This window comes from Peromyscus californicus, unplaced genomic scaffold (assembly GCF_007827085.1).
Source record: "Peromyscus californicus insignis strain IS unplaced genomic scaffold, ASM782708v3 Scaffold_7__1_contigs__length_154581171, whole genome shotgun sequence".
NCBI lineage: Eukaryota > Metazoa > Chordata > Mammalia > Rodentia > Cricetidae > Peromyscus > Peromyscus californicus.
Window position 1 is genome coordinate 27039567 of NW_026294595.1, and position 22523 is coordinate 27062089.

The window sequence follows — 22523 nt, forward strand, 5'->3', positions numbered from 1 at the left end:
ATGTTAAACATTTAATAGAAGTAACATGAACTTATTTTAATATATCTAAATAGAATAAAATTATACTTTGACATAGTTAGCTTTGACAACTCTGGTAATATGTCCAACTTTTTCCATTAATCCATCAGTATACAGTTAATGTTATTTACCAAATAACTATTATTGTAGCCCACAAATTCTTTGAAAAAAATATTTGAGATTTTTTTTCTATTTAGTGTTTTTCTCTGGGCCAATTAAAGGGATTTTCCCCTTTGTTTTTTGTGGTTTTATATTTTTTAATTTTTTAATTAAAATATGCTTTGCAGGACATGGTGGCAGACACCTTTAGTTCCACCACTCAGGAAGCAGAGGCAAGCAGATCTTTGTGAATTCAATGCCAGCCTGGTCTATGTACTGATTTCTAGGACAGCCAAAGCTACATAGTAAGACTCTGTCTCAAAAAACAAACCCATGTCCACTCCTCATCCCTTCTCAGATTGATGGCCTCCCCTTTATTTTTGTTAAACACACATATATTCATAAATATATAAATACAACCTGCTAAGTCCATTTAGTGTTGCTTGTGTGTGTGTGTGAGTTGAGGGCTGACCATTGGCACTAGATAACCAGCTAGGGAGCTCATCTCTGGAAAGGCTGATTTTCCTTCTCTTGACAGTCATTAGTTACCTGTAGTTCTTTGTGTAGGGGTTCAGGCCTCTGAGATTTCTCCCTTCCATCTTAGCATGTTTATTGGTGTTACTGTTATTCAGATCTTGTTAACTCAGTCATATTGCTGTCATTTCTAGGAGCCATGCTCTCCTTGCGTTCCTGGTCTTCTGGCTCTTATAATAGGAAGACTTTTTAACAGAGTTTTAGGAACTAATTCTGATACAGTTCAGAGAAAGAAAAATGTGGCACATGTGAACATATTGGTGTATAGACAAATGTAAACCTTAGTTTTCAATTTTAATATAGCATTTTGTTTATTTTAATGTAACATGTCTGAATTCTTTGAAAATTTTAGATATGTATACATTGTATTTCTATAATATTTACCACACACTTCCTTTTCCCAACTTTATTTCCCCTTTTTTAAATAACCCACTAAGTCCAATTGGTGCTGCCATGGTTTTCATTTTTGAAACTTTAGCCATTAGTCAGAAATACAGAATTCACTAGTTTATTTAAAATACCTCTTCCCCACCTTTTGTGTTTATTTGAATTTTGTGTCCAACAAAAATGGGCAGATTGAACTTATCCAATAATAATGGCTACAGCTTATTTACCAATATTAGAAGAGATGACTTACATTTTTTCTTTTGCTCTGCTGTGTAATCATATGTAGGTAGTGGATTGCATCTTAGAGGGAAGGACTGAGAAGTTGTCTGGAAGCTGTCTGTGTGTCTTCAAAGCCTATCTAGCTATCTTTTATTAGCCTTATTTCTTCTCTGCCTGGGGGTTCGGGAGACTTTGTTCCTTCAGTGTCACGGGTGTAAATAGGCATTACAGTTTTAATGACTGAAGGGATTGAGTTGGAAGGGGAAGTGGATGTCAGGAGGCATGAACAGGGGGATAGAGCTAGAAACCTTAATAGCTCAGTATGGGAAGAGAGCTGAAGGGAAGGTTGAGGTGGCTCAAGCAGGAAGGAGGACTGAAACAAAGGGATGTGAGAGCTGAAGGGAAGGTTGCCATGGTAAGAGTTAGAAGGAGGGGGTAAATGAAAGGGAAGCCAGTTTGCAGACATCTTATGTCTTCCAGAGGGGCCAATGGAATGATACATCATCCTTAACAAATATGCCAATGGGAAAGACTGAACGTGAAGCTAGCAGAGTGGGATTGGAGCAGGATCAAATGGCCTCATCAAGAACTGAAGAAGTGGAAAGCATCGGGATTTTCCTGCCCAGACAGTCAGAGCATCACAGTCACTAAAGAAAAAAAAATCATGGTGCCTTAAAAGATAATAATGTTTCTATTTAAGGGACTGTCATAAGAGGCATAGGAGTCACTGCAAGGAGGTATTACAAATGAGGAAGGAAACTGGGCTCCATTTCCACTCTAACAAGGATAGTGTGTGTGTGTGTGTGTGTGTGTGTGTGTGTGTGTGTGTGTGTGTGTGTGTGTGTGTGTGTGTGAGAAACCAATGCGATAGGACTATTGAATGAAGACTGTGGACCAGGGTAGTAATGGTGCTTACCTAAGGAGTTTAATCATGTATCAAGAATGAAGGATTTTCACTAAATAGATATAGCAGGATAGTTGCTAAAGTAGACTAAATGGGAAGTCAACAAAACTAAGAACAGAGCCCAAGCTTAGGGCCTAGAGTAGTGCTTCTTCTTAACCTTCCTAGTGCTGCGACTCTTTAATACAGTTCTTTGTGTTATGTTGATCCCAACCACAAGATTACTTTCATTGCTACTTTATAACTAATTTTGCTACTGTTATGAATCATAATGTAAATATCTGTTATGCGGGATATCAGATGTGCTACTTGTTGATATGGTCGTGACCCACAGGTTGAGAACCACTGGTCCAGTGGAAGGGGACTCTGAGGAGCCAGACTGGAACTATTACACTAGTTCTCTACTGAGGCCTTGTTTTCGCAGCTCTCCACCTGGTAGATAGTTATTCTTTTGTTCTCCACATCTTGCTACAGATAGATGTAAGTACATCATCACTTTGATTCTGTTAAGTCCTTTCTCAAACCCTTTTCATCATTGTACACGTCCATGGCCAGCCGAGAGCATAACAACCATTAGCTGAGATCTGTGGTTGAGGGGAAAGCTGCTCAGGTGCCTAGGATTAGCTCAGTGGCAGGAGGTTGCCTAGCATGGTAAAGGTCCTGATTCCATACCTTAGAGAAAAGTACAGGAAGATTTGTAACTCACTCTAAAATGTGTCTCTTTATTTTTTTTATTTATTTATTTATTTTTTTGGGGGGGGTTTTTCGAGACAGGGTTTCTCTGTGTAGCTTTGCGCCTTTCCTGGATCTCGCGCTGTAGGCTGGCCTCGAACTCACAGAGATCCACCTGCCTCTGCCTCCCGAGTGCTGGGATTAAAGGCGTGCACCACCACCGCCCGGCTTGTCTCTTTATTTTAATACAAAAAAATGTTAAAATTGTCCCTCCTGATATCCCTCTTTCCTGCCCTCCCATATCCCTCCCCCTGTAATCCTACTACTTTAGTTTCACCTTTATCTCTTTAACATTATATTCTATTTCTACTTCCTTGAAGATTCTCTTCCCCAATCCATCTCCAGCCAATTACTAGGTATCCTAACCTCTGTGCTTATTCTGAATGAAACACAAATTATGAAACGTAAAAGCTAACATCCACATATAAAACATGTAATATTTGTCTTTTTGAGTTTCAGTTACCTCACTCTGGATGATTGTTTCTAGTCCCATCCATTTATCTGCAGATTTCATTTTCTTAACACTTGAATAATATCCCATTATGTAAATTACCACATTCCGTTATCCATTCATCAGTTGATGGGCATCTAAGCTGTTTCCAGTTTTTGGCTATTATGAATAGAGCACCAGTGAACATGAGTGAGCAAATATCTCTGTAGTAGGATGTAGAGACCAAAATTTGCTTATGTACCCAAGAGTGGTATAGTTGGATCTTGTGGTTGATTGAATTTTCAGTTTGGGGAGGAACCTACACACTGATTTTCATAGTGTCTGTACACGTTTGCACTCCCATCAGTGATGAATAAGTGTCTCCTCCCCACATTCTCACTGGCATATGCTATCCCTTGTTTCCTTGATCTTGGCCATTCTGACTGAGATAAGATGACATCTCCATGGAGTTTTAATGTGCATTTCCCTGATGGCTAAGTATGTTGAACATTTTTAAGTGTTTCTCAGCTATTTGTGTGTCATCTTTTTAGAACTCTCTTTAGTTCTGTTCCCCATTTTTAATTGCATTGTTTTCTTGATGTTCAATTTTTTTTTTAGTTCTTTATATATTTTAGATACTAACCCTCTATCCGCTGCATAATTGATAAAGACACTGCCCCATTCTGGTGACTGCTGCCTTGCTCAAATGACAGTGTTGTTTGCTGTACAGATTTTAGCTTCATGAGGCCCCATTTGTTAATTGTTGGTCTGTTGCTTGGATTCTAATGGCTCCCTTTGGGGAGGGGGTGAGAAGACACGGCATCAACAACTCAGACACCAGGAATCTGTTGAAAGCAACTAACAAACTCCTTTATTCAATAACAGGGTAGGCCTTATATACCCTCTACTCAGCGCCCAGTCTGTGTGGTCATCTCTCATTGGCTAGGCACGATTGTTGCTAGGTACTCAGGCAGACTCTGGCATGATCAGGAACTCTTGACAGCAACTGTTGCTAGGCCTTCAGGTAGATTCTGAATAATCAGGAACTCTGACATCGACTAGGAATTCTGACAGCTCCTGTTGCTAGGCCCTCAGGCAGACTCCAGGTTGACTCTTAAAGAGTATGTTATGTGCATGCCTTGGCCATTATCTGTACTTGTTTATAGAGATTATGTTTTGACCAGTGACAGTTATCTGTACTAACACTTGTTTATAGATATTGTGTTTTGACCAGTGACTGTCATCTGTACTAACACTTGTTTATAGAGATTATGTTTTGACCAGTGACCGTCATCTGTACTATCACTTGTTTATAGAGATTATGTTTTGACCAGTGACCGTCATCTGTACTATCACTTGTTTATAGAGATTATGTTTTGACCAGTGACCATCATCTGTACTAACACTTGTTTATAGAGATTGTGTTTTGACCAGTGACCATCATCTGTACTGTCACTTGTTTATAGAGATTGTCATCTTGTTCCATTCTTTTCCTCCTTTAAAATTTGACTTATCATTCCTTTATATTGAATGTTTCTCCTTTCTTTTTTATTGAATTTTTCATTAAAAAATCCATGTTTGCCCTTACAATGGTCAAGGACGAAACCAGAACTCACTCTCCTAACTTCCTGAACAGATTATCTGATCCTTTGATGGAGGACATTGCTGGTGGAGTCAACAGTCTAAAGTGACATTCCTGTCACTTGTTCTTAGCTTCTCAGTTTTAGGCAGTGAAACAGGAACAGAGTTGAAGTTTACTTTTCCTCACCCACAAGAAGGAAATAATTGCCAATCACATTAATCCTGTAGGCAAGAAGAAAACAGCTTTGTAATGCCTGCAGGCTTATTTAGACTATCCACTTTTAGTCTTCCAATTTTAATTCTGACTTCAAAGTACTTTTATTTTTTAAAAAGTCAGCTTTTGTATAAACAAAGTAATATTTTTGTTTCCCTTTAAATAGCGTTTTATATATAGGTAATAAAGCAATTGTCTGCCCGAAACTTTGCTAATTAAGCTCAATAAAATTCATCGGAAAGTAATTAGCTAGCAATCCATATTTTCAAAAGGTTTCAAACAAGTTTATAGACGTAAGTATCAAGTGATGAAATGGAGATTTAGGAAGTGATAGTGTAAGCTTTATGCTCAATGGGTAAGGAAGCTAATGTGTTGTTGCCAAGTATATCAACTAAAATGCCTTCAAACATTGTGTATGCATTCTTAAACTTTTATACAGAGTGTGTCTTCACAAATGATACCTAATAAGGCTAGACTTTCATTGAAGTACTTTGATTTTTATAGAATTTTGTTATAACTGTTAAAAGGTACAGTTTGCTATGTAAAGACATTAGGTTTATGTAACCAAACAAAAAAATGACAATAATGTCCGCTATTATCTACGTACTCCTTTAAATGAAATGAACCAAATGTTTTTGTACTTATTTAAGTTGATCTTATAAATATTCTAATACCTGTAAACAACCTTCCCTACACACACACACACACACACACACACACACAGGTGGGTGGATTGCTTAGGCCAAATATTATGATATCTTAACTCAAAGGATGCAGTAGTGCTCAAATACTCTTAATTTGAGGCTCACATTACTTATGCTCTGGATTGTCTTCAGGGTCAGCTCCACACTTGGTGACACACTTGGACAGATATGAGCATCCCTAGCATAGATTCCATTCCATCCCATCTGTAGACCTATTAGCCGTGACCAGAGAGAGAAGAGAGCCCACCTTATCAGCTGGGGTGAGGGGATGTAAAGGAAACTCTGTCTACAATGTAAGTAGTGGGAAAGAATGCTGGAAAAGCAAACAACAGGTGGCAACTCCAGCAGGTATGATCATCTCTACCTTACAGGTGAGAAAATGGATTCTAATAATCCACACAAGCCTAGGCTTTCTGAGTACAATTCCTGTTCTCGACTGAGGTCAGGTAGTAGTAATGTCATAGGATTAAGATGAGGACTACTTGAAATGTACAATATGAGTGGCATAATATGCTCTGTGAAGAGACTCAGTATAGTTAACTCAACCCAGGTACTTATTTAAAGCCTGTGACATAGCATCAATTACTGTACCTGGTACTCTAATTTCCTATTAATATTAATCTTTATAACTATCAGGCAGGATTACTATTATTCTCATTTAGACATTTGGAAACTGAGACCCTGAGAATCTAGGTGACTTTCTCATGGTCATATAATAAATAAATGATAATATTTCCTACTGTTTATCTATAAGACATCACTTAAAAACAGGCATCCAAAGTTCCTACAGTTTGTGTTGACGATGATTTCCACACAGTTCCCCTTTCTAAGTAGCTACCTCTTTTTCTTCATCTCCCTGCTTTTTGCCTCCATGCTGTTTCACCATGCAGTGGTGGGCCTTGATTATAAACGTACCACAAACCTTACAGATATGTGGCTTTGTGTGATTGCTGTGTGTGTGTGTGTGTGTGTGTGTGTGTGTGCGCGCGCATATGCCAGAATACTTAATTTTTATACTCATCACTTTACTTCTTTTTCTATTATAATATGTATTTTTCTTATTTTCCCTTAAGTAGGATTTTAAAACTTAGAATTATGCAGACCAAACTTATTTTATCACCATCCTGTCTAGGATGCTGTATTCTCATGATAAATTGGGCTTCCTAACATCTATGTAATAACACATTGTGAGGATTAAATAACATGTTACAAACAGTATATTAAAGCTGTATAACATACTTTGTGTGTTTCTCATGTGACTAATTCCAATTTAGTTATTGTTCTCTTGTGGATATTGTATCTGCCTTAACTTACAAGGTTTGGAGAGGTGGTGGTGGTGGTAGTGGTGGTGGTGGTGGTGGTGGTGGTCAAGGTGGTCATGGTCAGACTTGGACTTAAGCACTCTTTTAAATGGGCTGGAATAGAAAGAGTGTATTTAAAGCTGGGCTACTGAGGATCAAATACCAATACCCAGTGACCCCATTTGAAGGTGCGGTGTTGCTGGATTTCTTGTGTCATGACTGACTGCCATTGTATCACAGTACCTCATATAGTTCCTGAATAAAATAAGCACCTAATAAATACTGCTGAACAAGTACTAAATGTTGGAAGTATCAAAGAATGGGGAAAGAAAGGATCTAGCACCCTACCTGGCAGATAGTAGACACAAAAATCGTACTACTATTCTTATCAACAATGTGATAGTTTTTAGGTATATAAATTATATAAAATAAATATGAAAACAGTGTACTGTTCTATAATGGTTAATCAAAATGCTCTGAAGAACAAGGATAGCAATACCCTAATCCTTTTGTTCTTTGTCAAACGCTCACTGATGTTGCTGGCAGACTATGAGATGGGTTTGGGTCTCAGGTTCTAAACCACGATGTGCCCATGTTCTTCTTTAACAGAGAGAAGCAGCCCTCCCTTGCTGAGCACGGTGCCCCTGAACATTTACCACCATTACACTGCTGGAGCCCACGCTTGCTATGTATGTCCCAGTTTGTCTGCACAAGGTAGGAATGTTGTTTGTGCGCCACAGTTTCTTTATACAGTTATGATTCTCTTGTCTTCATTAAACATGAAAGTATCTGGTATCTGTAGTTTGAAATGCCAGTGACTTCAAGTAGTTAAAAAAAAGTGTATAAACCTGTCATCCTTAAGGAATACTTATAAGATTAGTTAGCACTCACTGTAAAGTTAGTAATGCAGGAAAATGTAGTAGTACCACACCTGGAGATAGGACACTCGGTGTTTTCTGACATTCTTTTCTGAGTTGATCGATGATTTCATGTGATATATGTCTGTCTATGTGCTTGTGACTAGGACTATGAACTGTAGGGCATAAATGCTCTGTGACTGCCCTGCTTCTTTCACTTAGCAGTTTATTACAACATTTTTCATATCAGTAGCTGTCATTCACATCACTATTTTTAAGCACTATGTAATATTTCAGTTTAATAATAAGACTACAAAAATATGAAACTTCTTCTGTAACTGCATTTGAGATGCTTCCAGTTTTTTCTAATAAACATGACTTTTATACACATCTTGTACATATCTTTGTACTGATGTCTGATGATTTAACATGCTCTTTGTTCTTAAGCACAGACTCCTAAATTTAGATATGCCCATGTGCAGAACCACAGCTATGCTTCGAATCTCACTGAATGCTTTTGAAATGCTAACTTACCGTATATTCTTTGAAATCACATTGGTTAATCAAGGGTAAATAAATCTACCAATTTACATCTCATCAACACTTTATAAGAGTACTTCTTTCTCTGCAGTTCTACTTTTGTATTAGGTGTGTTTGTTCTTAAATCTAATGAAAGTGTATGACATTTTAATTTCATATTATCACCAGTGAAATGAACATGAATTTTTCATTCTTTTATGAATGTCATGTTTTTCCCTGTGCTGACACTTTGGAGGGGTGTGTTTTTTAATAATAATCAGTAATCATATTAAAAAATATTAAAATACTGAAAGTAGTAGCTCATACTTGTAATCCCAACACTTGGGATGATGAGGCAACAGGATTATCATTCATTTAAGGCAAGCCTTAGTACATAGTGGGTTCCAGGCCAGCCTTGTCTACAGTGGGGAAAACAACCTAATTCAGAAAACAAACATTAAATCTGTAAATATTACAGATTGTAATATGCCTTCTGAGTTTTCAGTTTTTAATATTTTGCTTTAATGTTTTGATTTTATTTTGTACATTTCATTTTTTCTCCAAAGAAGGTTAGTAATGTGATTGTAAGGTACACATCTATGACACAGGGAACATCACTAAAGAGGAGGCAAAAAAGAGAGAGAGAGACAGAGACAGAGACAGAGACAAAGGATGAGGATGCCTGCTGTAAGATAGTGTTTTCTCTATATGACAAGGAGCTGCACCCATGAAATCTTAGCATTGTGGTAGTCTGAACAGGACCATGCTTTGAAAACATCAATTGACATCACAACATGGATGGGGAAATCTCACAACACCTCAGCCCTAGATGATGAGCTATAGGCAATCAATGCTATGAAGAGAAGCTTCAGTCTTCCCCAGGGACAAATGCCCTGATAGATGATCCAGTCCCCAGAGGTTAGTCCGAAACATGTGAGCGCGCGCGCGCGCGCGCGCACACACACACACACACACACACACACACACACACATGCACTTATGCACGCACGTGTGCACGAGTAACACTAAATGAACTTAGCAGTTTGTATTTATATGTGTGTGTGTATTGTTATGTTTGTATGTTTGTCTGTAGTGTGTATGTGTACACGTGTGCGCATATGTGTTTGTAGCAGTAATTTAATCATGAAGTTGAAAGAAAGAGGAACATGAGAAGAGTTGGAGGGAGGAGTGTGCTGGAAATGATATTAATATAGTACTCGTGTACGTATTTCTTAAAAACTAATGAAATAAATTTTAAAATGTTAGTAATGAATCCCCACATTCCCAATTTGGCATCAATAATTAAGAACTTGTGGATAATCTTCTATTTATACCCCAATGTTTTTATTTTGAAATAAATTCTATTTATTTCAGGTATTATATGATATCATCTGTTAATATTTCGGTGTACACACTGACTCTAGATGTAAATTTACCTAACCTATATTTTATATCTGCGGCACTTTTACTGAAATCACATACTTCCATTACAACATTCTTAGAATATTTCATTAAATGTCAGCATTAGCCAAGACTAATGTTACCTAATTTGCTATTTCAAAATGAGTCCTGTGAGAAGTTAATTGTACTAAATAAACTACATACAAACTAAAATTGGTTATCACTCATATAGTAAAAGCAGAATACACACAAACTTAAATAAAAAGCTTGTTTGATTTTCTATTGGAATTATCTTATTAAATACTATAATTCTTCTTTAGACCATTATGTATATTTCATTTTTCTAACTTCAAAAGGTTCTGTCTTAAATTGAATTCTATGAGTGTATCAACATGGACTTTCCCAAATCTTTTAAAGAAATTTTTAATATATGTTTTCTCCCCAAACACAAATTTGTCTTTATATCCTTGAATCAGATAGAATATAATGCTGCATCTTATGATGCAATCAATATCTGATTCACTATTAAGATATTAGTTGAGAAGAAAGTAGTACCTTCCTAGTGTCATCTACAAAATATGATAGTAAATATAGTAGTAGCTCATCATAGAAAGTTGAGAAAATGTCCCCATGATAACTTCAGCCAGAACTACAAACTATTTCAGGTGTAATTCTTAATTTAAAAAGACACAGTACCAAGTCAATCCCAACGAGAAGTAGACTTGTCCTTTCATAGAAAAAACATGAGTGAAAATTAAGTCTTAGTCTTAGATGTAAAAGTCATGTATGGTTTCATAATTTAAAAAATCTTTGGGGAGGCTGGAAAGATAGCCTATAGGAGCACTTGCTGCTCTTGCAGAAGACTGGATTTTGATTCGCAGTGGCTCAGAACCACCTGTAACTCCAGCTCTCAAGAATCCAAGGTTTTTTCTGGCCTGTGCAAGCACCCACATGCTCATGCATGTACACACACAGAGACAAACAAAATATTTGAAATAATAGCAACAAATTCTTTTTTCTTTTTCTTTTTTTTTTTTTTTTGATTCGGAAGAACAAAAAGTTAAACTTCAAGTTTAAAGTCATACATACTGAAAGTTTTCTTTCAATTATCTTTGTTGAGTTTTGAAAAGTAAATAGGTTCTAAAAAGTCATTACTAACTATAATAATAGTGCATGTCCAACACTGATTTGCTATTTAAGATATGTTATCCTCATAATATCTACTCAAGATAGAAAATATTATATCTCTGTAAATAAAATGATTCTGACTGAGGCAGTCTGAGACACAGGACTTTCAATCACTCCTTTTGAAAGAGGACCTTATTTCCCCCTGGTATACTGATATATTTATATGTTGTGAAATGCTGTTAATTGTTATAGCTCTCACTTTTTATTATTGTAGATTTTGTACAGAGACATGCTAGGAGAACCATTTTTGAGTAGGCAGTATGTTGTTATTAACTGCAATAAACATGTTGTAGTGTAGAGGAACTTGCATGTTTTTTTCCCATAATGGAAGAGCTAATTTATGTTCACCCCAGTAATGAACATCTTTCTCCACACCAACACTTATATATTGCCTTTCTGATAATAGCGATACTATTAAGTATGGAGTTATGTAGTTTGCATAAGGAGATTTTTTTAATGTAATATTTAATAGGAAATTGTAACTTATAATCTATTTATGCTAACACCAAAGTGAGAAGATTGCAATGGTCTGTCCTAAACATAAAATAAGAATGAAAAGCTTCAGTATAACATTTGACAATAAATTATTTATAGATAAGAAAAAACAAGAATTGAATTAGTTTGTGGCATGGTGTGACTCTAACTTATCTCTGGATTTCAGAAGCTATTGGATCTTTGAATTCATTTTTGCATTTATTGAATTTATTTTGTTTTTCAAATATAAGTTAACTTATGAAAACTATATTATAAAATTCTAAGCTGATGGAACTCCTCTACATTATCACTGCTTTTCATATGCCTTGAAGGTTTTCATATGCCCACTTGCTTCTGCTATATAATGTCATGCCTAGGCATTCTTCAAATATTAGACTATTTTTTTACAAATGAGTAAAGAGAGCCAACATTCAGATTAACTGCTACTAAATTTTACTGCCTGTTCTAGTTGCATCTTGGGGTACACATGAATTAAACAAAAAGGGAAGTCGTGAAAGCATAAGAAAGAGTGTTTTAAAATCATCTTACAAATGGAGTTCTAAATAGCCAGCACAGATTTAACTTGAAGCTTTTCTAGGGGATTGTGAATAATGATTAGGTGAGATGTGGGCTTCAGGCAAAGCCTCGGGGCATGGATGCTCCTAGAAATTGTTCCTTCTCAGAAATTGGTCCTTCACCTGGGAGTGGTGTTTGTAATACCAGAGAGAAGGAAACCTGAGTTGCACACTTTATCAACCAAAGGCCATCTCAGAAGTAAAGCTTTAATAGTACAAGGTTACAAACACAAGATACCCTCATAGATTTCTCATTTGCTTTTTTATTTTTATGTATTAGCCCATGTGTTTTATTTACCTTTAGAAATAATTATATCTGAAAATATAACATCAAGAATGTAATCACTATTTTAAGTTGTGTTCAACTATGTTCAATGTTTTTTCGATGTGGTGAGGTTTCTTTAAAAAAAAAAAAAAAAACTCCATCTCTCATTTTTATTAGAATTTCATGGGAAATCCATAGTTACAAACTTTGATACCCTCACTGTACTTGAAAGTTTTCTGTAGTCTCATGTAGTGAAGTTATGAACTGGGTACATGAAACTCTTCTGAAAGTACTGAAGTTTTGAGTTTGTCTCTAGTTCTTTCCCAACTATTGAAACAATCCATTTTATCTTCAGAGCTACTTTCTTTAATGAAAATCTTGTATCTAAAAGTTGTAGCAATTATATATCACCTTTTAAAATAGATATCTCAGAACAGATAAGCTTACTAAGCCGTTTCCAGTTCTCATTCAATCTCTGGGTTCACACTGATAAGGATGCTCATCATAAAATGGCCAGGGTATTGCTCATGTAAATGCCAGCATACTCATCAGCTTTTCCATCGCTGAGACAAGTATATGAGTGAGACAAGGTAACTTATTTTGGCTAATAGCCTCAGATATTTCAGTCCAAGGACAGAAGGATTCAGTGGAAAGACACCGTTAAAACAAAACTTTATTTAGCAAAACAAAACATATGCTTCAAAGACAGTTTGAAGCAGGGTATCACAAAGTGGGAGGAGCAGCCCATTGGGTTCTGCACTGTAGACATTTAGTGAATTTTGTGAATTTTTATGAAGTGGGTATGATGAGCCTTTTCCTCTCTGAGATCATGGAGGACTAGCTCCCTCTTTTACAGTCTTTCTCCCCTTGATCTTCTAGAAGGTGAGGTAGTGCTTTAAATCACAACACAAATGTTACTACAGTTCTGACAGCACCTGTTGAGGTTGTGGACCCTTCATTATTGAATATATGTCACAACAGAAAAGTGCACTAATGCCTTAGTTTCTGATACTGTGGGAACAACTGCACCCTCAAGAACGTTTCCTCACAAGACAACATTCTGAAGCAACAGGAGACACAGCTACCATCAATCACACTCCTGTAATTTCCCTGGCCTCCTCATACCTTATATCCTACCCTGCTTTTCCTTCAGCTCTTCATCTTCCATGGTTCTAATTTTATTTTGGTAATTCTGTATGTTGTTACTTATGTCTCTTTTAAGACCATAATTTTAAGTAGCTAAATCATCACTTTATTTTCCAAGATTTATTTGTATTTTTTTTTATTTATTGTGTTTGAGTGTTTTACCTGCTTGTATGTACTTGAAGACCACATGTGTGTCTGGTGCCTGTCCGAGTCAGAAGGAATGTCAGATCTCCTGGATCTAGAGTGACGGATATGAGCCCTCATGTGTATTCTGGGTACTAAACCCAAGTGGTCGTCAAGAGCGCCATGACCCCTGAGCCATCTTCCTAGCCCTCCAATATCAACATCATCTTTGTAGAAAACCCTCACAATTGCTGTCTGCTCCAACATAAATTTACTTGCGGGGTCCAGTCCTTTAGCCCTCCCTCCCTTGAGTTCTTGACTAAACTAGTAACTGCTCAGATAGAAAGTCCTATGCCTTCAGGTTTCTGTCCACTACTATGTTTTTCTTTATGTCTTATTGTTAATATTAATTTTGTATTTACTTAATTTTTGAAATTATTTCACTCTCACGTTACTAGGATGTAAACTCCAAGAAAACAATAGCAATCAATTAACCCACCTCTGTTTTTCCTTTTTGTTTTCTCCACTGCTGCCATCGTTTCAGTGGCTGCAAGAATGTCATGAATCAGCTGCCACTAAATAATTAGTGTTTCAATTAATGACTATAATGCCAAGGAGTCTTTTGTTTCTTTACTTATGTCATCCTTCAGTTTTCTTAGAATTTCTAGCTGTCTTTTGTTTTCCTTGCAGTTTTTCTTCCTTCATTACAGTGTTTTCCGCCTGTCTGTTCTGTGCTCTTTCTATCTTCTCTCCCATTACAGCTGCTCTAGTGTTGACATCCTTTGGCTGCCCAGTGTCAGCCTGGGCTGCTCCTCCCCTCATGTCCTAGTGGGCACTACTAGAACACAGATTGTTTTTCGTCTCTAAATTTTGCGTCCTCTATAATGAAACTAAAAGTTTATGAATAATCACAAATTGTCAAAATTTTAGGTGTTTGATATCTATTCTCATGAGAAATATATCTGAATTTAATATATGAAGTTGCCGGCTACGCCTTACTGGAGAAAACAAGAAAGTAGGGATGTGTGAATATCCTTACTCAAAAAGGAGAAAACGCATTTTAAAGTGCTATTTTGGGCTAACAGATCTTTGTGAGTCACTGTCTAAAAACTTGACATTTATTAAAACTAATACGAGTTTCTTTTTATAATCTTTTTATATTTTTTTATTAAGAGTTTTTTTTTTGTTATTTTACATACCAACCACAGATTCCCTTCTCCTCCCACCCCCCAGCCTTCCCCTCCAACCCACCCCCCATTCCAACCTCCTCCAAGGCAAGGTCTCCCATGGGGAGTCAGGCCAGCCTGGTACATTCAGTTGAGGCAGGTCCAGGCCCCTCCTCCCTGCACCAAGACTGTGCAAAGTGTCCCACCATAGGCACTAGGCTCCAAAAAGCCAGGTCATGCACCAGGGATGGGTCCCAATCCCACTGCCTGGGGACCCCCCAAGCATTTCAAGCTAAACAACTATCTTGCCTGTCCAGAGGGCCTAGTCTAGTACCATGGGGGCGCCTCATCAATTGGTCCACAGTTCATGCATTTCCACTAGTTTGGCTCATCTCTGTCCATTTTCCCATCATGATCTCAATGTCCCTTGCTCATAGAATCCCTCCTCTCTCTCATTGATTGAACTCCTGGAGCTCAGCCTGGCACCTGGCCGTGGATCTCTGCATCTACTTCCATCAGTCACTGAATGAGGGCTCTATTATGACAGTTAGGGTATTCAGCCATCTGATCACCAGAATAGGCCAGTTTAGGCACCCTCTTGACTATTACTAGTAGTCTAAGATGAGTCATCCTTGTGGATTCCTGGGAACTTCGTAGCACTCTGTTTCTCCCTATTACCATAATATCTTCATTTATCATATCTTCATTTATCATGATATCTCTTTCCCTACTCTCCCACTCTGTCCCTGTTCCAACTCAAAACCCCCATTCCCCCATGTTCTCATCCCCGATCCCTTGCCCTTCATTACCCCCCTCCTCATCCCAAGTTTGCTCATGTAAATCTCACCTATTTCTCCTTCACTGGGCAATCCATGCATCCTTCCCTGGGTCCTCCCTGCTAGCTAGCCTCCCTGGAGCTGTGGGTTACAGTCTGATTAACCTTTGCTTTACATCTAGTATCCACTTATGAGTGAGTTCATACCATGTTTGTCCTTCTGAGTTTGGGTTACCTCACTCAGGATGATATTTTCTAGTTCCATCCATTTGCCTGCAGATTACATGATGTCATTATTTTCCTCTGCTGAGTAGTACTTCATTGTGTATATGTACCACACTTTCTTAATCCATTCTTCAGTTGAGGGGCATCAAGGTTGTTTCAGCATTCTAGCTATTATGAATAATGCTGCTATGAGCATAGTTGAGCAAGTGTCCTTGGGTTATGATTGAGCATTCCTTGGGTGTATGCCCAAGAGTGGTATCATTTGGGTCTTGAGGTAGATTGATTCCCAATTTTCTGAGAAACCACCATACTGATTTCCAAAGTGGTTGTACAAGTTTGCACTCCCACCAACAGTTCCCCTTGCTCCACATCCTAATTTTTTCATTTTAGCCATTCTGACAGGTATAAGATGGTATCTCAGAGTCATTTTGATTTGCATTTCCCTAATGACTAAGGATGTTGAGCAATGCCTTAAATGTTTTTTGGCCATTTGAGATCCTTCTGTTGAGAATTCTCTGTTAGCTCTGTAGCCCTTTTTTTTTTATCGGATTTGGTATTTTGCTGTCTAGTTTCTTGAGTTCTTTATATATTTTGGAGATCAGCCCTCTGTCAGATGTGGGGTTGGTAAAGATCTTTTCCCATTCTGTAGGCTGTTGTTTTGTCTTATTGACCATGTCATTTGCTCTACAAAAGCTTCTCAGTTTTAAGAGTTCCCATTTATTAATTGTTGCTCTCAGTGCCTGTGCTACTGGTGTTATATTTAGGAAGTGATCTCCTGTGCCAATGTGTTCAAGAATACTTCCTACTTTCTCTTCTATCAGGTTCTGTGTAACTGGATTTATGTTAAGTTTTCGAACCACTTAAACTTGAGTCTTGTGCATGGCAATAGATATGGATCTATTTGCAATCTTCTACATGTTGACATCCAGTTATGCCAGCATCATTTATTAAAGATGCTTACTTTTTTCCATTGTACAGTTTTGGCTTCTTTGTCAAAAATCAGGTGTTCATAGGTGTTCAGTCAGATTAATGTCAGGGTCTTCAGTTCTTTCCATTGGTCCACATGTCGGTTTTTATGCCAGTACCAAGCTGTTTTTATTACTATAGCTCTATAGTAGAGCTTGAAGTCAGGGATCGTGATGCCTCCAGAGGTTGCTTTGTTGTACAGGATTCTTTTAGCTAACCTAGTTTTCTTTTGTTTTTCCATATGAAGTTGAGTATTGTTCTTTCCAAGTCTGTGAAAAATTGTATTGGGATTTTGATGGGGATGGCATTGAATCTGTAGATTGCTTTTGTTAAGATTGCCATTTTTCCTATGTTAATCCTACCTATCCATGCACATAGGAGATCTTTCCATTTTCTGATATCTTCTTCAACTTCTTTCTTCAGAGACTTAAAGTTCTTATTATACAGGTCCTTCACTTGCTTAGTTAGAGTTACCCCAAAGTATTTTATATTTTTTGTGGCTATTGCAAAGAGTGAAGTTTCTCTGATTTCTTTCTCAGACCATTTATCATTTGTATATAGGAGGGCTACTGATTTTTTTTTTGAGTTAACTTTGTATCCAGCCACATTACTGAAGGTGTTTATCAGCTGTAGGAGTACCCTGGTAGAATTTTTGGGGTCACTTATGTGCACTATAATATCATCTTCAAATAGTGAAAGTTGGACTTCTTACTTTCCAGTTTCTATCCCTTTGATCTCCTTTTGTTGTCTTATTGCTCTAGCTAGAACTTCAAGTACTATATTGAATAACTATGGGGAGAGTGAACACCCTTGTCTTGTTCCTGATTTTAGTAGAATCACTTTGAGTTTCTCTCCATTTAATTTGATGTTTGCTGTTGGCTTGCTACAAATTGCCTTTATTATGTTTAGGTATGTTCCTTGTATTTCTGATCTCTCTAGGACCTTTATCATGAAGAGGTGTTGGACTTTGTCAAAGGCTTTTTCAACATCTAATGAGATGATTATGTGATTTTTTTTTTCTTTCAGTTTGTTTATATGGTGTATTACATTGACAGATTTTCATATTTTGAACCATCCTTGCATCTGGGATGAAGCCTACTTGATCATGGTGGATAATTTTTTTGATATGAAGATCTTTATGTTGTTGACTATATTTTTGCACTGGCATCTACCCATCTCTTCCTACACTCTGTGCAAGTGGTGGCTGTGTCTGATGGAGCCTCTCTTGGTCCAATTGATACTCTTGATCTAATGAGAGCTCTTGGTCTATTCTGGGCTCTTGATCCAGTTGGTGCTGACGGATTCTGTGTCTCAGGGAGCAGCTCTTAGTCCAGTGTGCACTAATGGGCTCTGTCTCAGGAAGCAGCTATTCCCAAGTTGCAGGGTTGGCTTGGGACTCTGGAGGTCGCTGGTGTCACAGGTGATGGTTTTGTTGTGAAGGGGGCAGGGGGAGAGGCAGCTGCACAGTCCCTGGGGCTCCAATGGCTGGGGGCTCTTTTTATAATCTTAACAATCATTATTTTTTAAAATGGTTACTTTTAAAAGTGTTTTGAGAAGAAGCAGTTGATACCTATCTAACCACTTTTCATTTTAGTTCCACTCAAAATCTAGGATTGCAGGTAACAAATCATTCACCATGTAACATTCAAAGGCAGATTTAGGATTCTTGGCAGGGGGATTAGGCACTGCAGGAAGTGGAGTGTACTCCTCAGTGCTACATCTCATATTCTTTACTCTGATGCTAAACTCTTACAGGGTGAATGTTTTCATACTTTACCTCAGTGATGCCTTTCCCAATACAAATACTCAGTGACTCTCCCAGTACTCAGCCCTGCCCTCTCATTGCTGGCCTCCTGTGAGTAGTGTCTCAGCCCCTGAGTCTTTCTGTGGTTCCATAGACTAATGGCCCCAATTACTGGGGTCAAGGTTTTGTGGACACCTTCAGCAATTCTCTTTTTCACCTCACATTAATTTGTTGAAATTTCTCATCTCTTAGTGGCCCATTCTCCACCTCTTGTGATTTTATTTATTTTTTAATCCCTGTAATGTTATTTTACTGGTTCCTGACAAAAATAAAAATATGTGTTCTCCATTCTGTCCTTAAATAAAGTCACAAAGTTTTTAAACAGAAAACATAGCCAGATTAGTTGGAGTTTTGCAAATATTATTATGGATACCACTTGAATTGTGGCAACATAAGCTGACATAGTAGGATCGTGTGTGCTTTCCTGTACCTGAAGCAACTCCTTTGTGTGCTCTCTTACTGTGTGCATTAGAGAACCGTATTGACAGGTCTGGAGATGCCTTTGATGGTGCAGTCCTGTCTGTGTGAAGTGCTGTTTCGACATACTCAGTAGTTTTCATGTTACTCTTCTTAATTGCTGTGCTTGCAAACTGAAAGGCTCTTTTCAGATAGGCTAAGAAAAGTGCAAGACAAGTTGTTTTCATTTCTATCTCCCTTAAAACCACTGAAAAAGAAGCCTTCAATTTGAGAGGGAGTAATGGGAGTGGGACACGGGTGGCAGGGAAGGAAAGGGGAAAATGATGCAATTATAATTTAATTAAAATAAAAATATAATTTAACAGATATATTAGTATAGTTTAACAGATATGAAAATTATATCCATTGTTTATGTTCTTAGAGACCTGTGTTCTGCTGAGAAATGTGTTTGTTTCTTATCTTTCACATACAATTTAGAAAAAAAGCAAGATGTTTTAAATCTATAAAAAGCACATTCAGTAGATTTCAAGTAAAATAATAAAATAGATTATGATCATTTAGACTCAATATCTCTAACAGTATAATTGTTAAGAAATTTCTAAAGCATTATGCAGTTTCATAATTAAAATATCAACACTCTGAAACTGTCTTGTAAATAAAAATAATTTTAGAGATCATTATTATCATATCCATTTGCCTTTATTATAAATGGAAACTATAGTTTTTCTGATTGCTGCTAACCGCTGCAGGATTTTTCTGAAAATTGCATATGCTTCTTGATTAACAATGCATTTATTTTCAGTATATGCCCTTTTTGTCTGCTTCTGACTGTTCAGCACACACACACACACACACACACACACACACACACACACACACATCTGAGAGAATGGTGGAGACAAAAGACATTTTATTAAGTAAATAACACTTCTCAAAGGTTTCATTCAGCTTACATAATAAAGGAAAGAAGATAATATTTAAGGCTTTGTTTTTTATTTTACATGGGAATTACTATTTTAAAAACCATGTTGTGCTGTTTTTCTCATTATTTGAATGTCATATGGTTTCTTGGCTCCCTGGAAATCCTCCTGCTTTTTTCTTTCTGTTCACAGTATTTAGAGTAGTGTGTGTGACCTAGATATTGAAAGTGAAGGCAGGGTGTGTGCTGCATTGCTGATACTTATGTTGAAATGCTCGTTTTCCGTGCTAGAATTCCAGGGATAACACTGCTTAATACTGTGGTGTGTTAAAAGTTCTATATGTAGTCATTTTCAAGGTTGCTATTAAAATATTCTTGAACACATTTTTAAATAATCAAATGAACAGCAGTGCTTTTATTTAGAATGTGTCCGTCAATGTTCATAATTTACTTTTAGGTCAAACTAGATAAGGCTCAATATAGTTTCCCCTATTCTTTACCTTATAATTGGAATTACAGTATCCTAGTAAACCTAGATATCTATCCCCAGCCAGAAAAATGAATCTGTTTTGATTTCCTGAATTGGAGAAAGCTCTGTTAAGAACATGTATTATCTAGCAGTTACATTCTAAAATTATAATGTTAATTTTGTTATATTTCAAACTACTGGAGAGTATTTCTCTAGGTTTTCCATTTAAAACGCTGTCTTTCCAGTGTGGAATGCTGTTTTGTTCTTTAATACTTTTGTGTGAAAAGCAACACCACAAAAGAAAAGCATGGAATATATTAAGATAAGGTAACTGCTCTGAGGTGGAGAATAATATATGATGAAATGTTTGAGCTTATTTACTTTTTATCCAGAAAATTTTAAAAAAGGAATAAAATTGCATCACAAGTCTCTGCAGAGAAATTAAAATACAGGCTTGCTAAGATCAAATTTGTGATTTTGTTTGTCCTTTTGTTGATAAACCAGCTCACCAAACTACTTGATAGGTTTCTTTGTACAATTAGAGAAAGCCACAAAGTACCAGAGCAGACCACCAAAATGAGATGGCTTTAAGCTAGAAATCGGGTGCTGTAAATCAAGTCCCCCATGCAAGGAGAATCAGAAATAAATAAGGAGTGCAACTGGATAGGCAGAAACCAAACACAATCCCTTCTATGCAACAAACAAACCTAAGAAAGGGGTTTAGAACCAGGACTTAAGAAGTGTGGGATATGGAATATGGATTCATGTGAGGCGAGTGAGTATGGACAACAGACTGGAGACTTCCTACAGTTAAACAGTAAGTCTAGCTCCAGTTTTTCTCTAGCAGCATTAAAAGCATCACAAAGGCATTTTCAAACAGTAGAATACTCTGAATTCACCCACTGTTTAAAATTGTCCAGGTCAAGGCTGCATAGGTCAAGACTGTGACACCAAAGGGCTCACATTATAGTCCGACAAATAGGAATGTAATTCTGTGTGTTACTTAGTTTTCCATCGTTGTGACAGCACAACTTCAAAGGAGGAAAGATGTGGGGAGGGGTTGAGAATATATAATTACATCATTTCTCCATTTCCTCTCTTCCCTTCAAACCCTCCCATATACCCTCCTTGCTCTTTTACAAGTTCATGTCCTCTTTTTTCATTAATTACTTTTAACATGTGCATATATGTATGTATGTATGTGTATGTATACACACACACACACACACACACACACACACACACACACACACTTATTCTTAAATATAACCTGCTCATTCTATATAATGTTTTCAGGGATGACCATTTGGAATTATATAACTAGTTGTTGTGCCCTTCTGCTCCCTGTATTCTTTAATTGCCTATAGCTCTTGTATAGGGTTGAGGACTCCTGGGCTTTCCCCCATCCATTTTGATATGTCCGTTGGTGTCATCCTTGTTCAGCTCAAGTTTAGGCAGTCATGTTACTGAGACTTTATAGGTATAAGTAACTTCTGACATTACTTGGAGATACAATCTCACCACAAACTCCCTGCTCCTCTGACTCTTACAGTCTTTCAGTCCCATCTTCTACAATGTTCTCTGAGCCTTGGGTGCAGGAGTTTTTTGAAAATATATTCACTGGGACTGGAATCCACAATTCTGCATTTCGATTGGCTGTGGTTTTCTGTAATGGTCTTTGTCTATTGTAAAGAGAAGTTTCCTTGATGAGGAGTGAGGACCACACTTATCTATGGGTATAAATAAGGACAATTGCTTAGGTTGTTGTTGGGGGTTACGCTGGTTTGACAAACTGGTGGTTGTATGTTCCGCTCTAAAATCCACCAGGCATGTTTTCCCTCGTGTTGCGTGGGTCTGAAGTCCAACTGGAGAGCTGTTGGTTACCACCAAGGTGTGCATGCCACTACTGCATCCTTAGGGTTATCATGCAATGGTGGTTGTTGTGGTGGTTCATAAGCATCACAGTTGAGTTAGGATTGCTGATTGCCTCCCTACTTTGGAAACTTGCATGGTGCCTTCTGGTGCCATGAAAGTGACTCCTCAGGGAAGGGTCATTCCTGTATACATCCTGTATACAGGTACTTTTCTCATCTGGGAAAAATGTATTTTTATTA

General features: G+C 37.3%; 1 protein-coding gene across 5 annotated transcripts in view; it reads left to right on the forward strand.

Moving 5' to 3' along the window:
• Positions 1–2512: 2512 nt before the first annotated feature.
• The window catches only part of Mbd5 (methyl-CpG binding domain protein 5), a 143984-nt gene continuing 123973 nt past the window's right edge, over positions 2513–22523 (forward strand). For 4 of the 5 annotated variants that reach the window (XM_052725936.1, XM_052725935.1, XM_052725939.1 and 1 more), the window contains exon 1: positions 7730–7834. The gene's annotated coding sequence lies outside the window, so the exon portion shown is untranslated. Of the gene's footprint in view, positions 2639–7729; positions 7835–22523 lie in introns of those variants that run through there. The other variant, XM_052725937.1, reaches the window with a different exon arrangement.